Below are 329 nucleotides of genomic sequence, written 5' to 3'. Positions count from 1 at the left end.
GCCTAACGAAACCGACCGCGAGAAGACGTTAGAGACGAGATGCGAGATCGATACCCAATGTTTACGTCGTCTGCTAGTCGGCAGGGTGGGTGTTGTCGGAACCACTTCAGGGCAGAATCCCAAAAGAATATCTTATCTCAGAGCGAAAGATAACAGAACAAACGAAGTCATGAAGATCTATTGAACAGCATTAAAAAGTGAAGCAAAATAAACTGCGCAAAGAGGCTCACATGGCGATACAACGATGGGCAGGGTGATGGCGGGCAGACTGGGGAGAACCAATCTCTCTCTGGTGTTGGCGCAACAACAACTGGCAGCGATCGGTCTCT

The sequence above is a fragment of the Penaeus monodon genome, chromosome 28 (genome assembly GCF_015228065.2).
Source record: "Penaeus monodon isolate SGIC_2016 chromosome 28, NSTDA_Pmon_1, whole genome shotgun sequence".
NCBI classification, from domain to species: Eukaryota; Metazoa; Arthropoda; class Malacostraca; order Decapoda; family Penaeidae; genus Penaeus; species Penaeus monodon.
Note: the sequence above shows the minus strand (reverse complement) of the source record.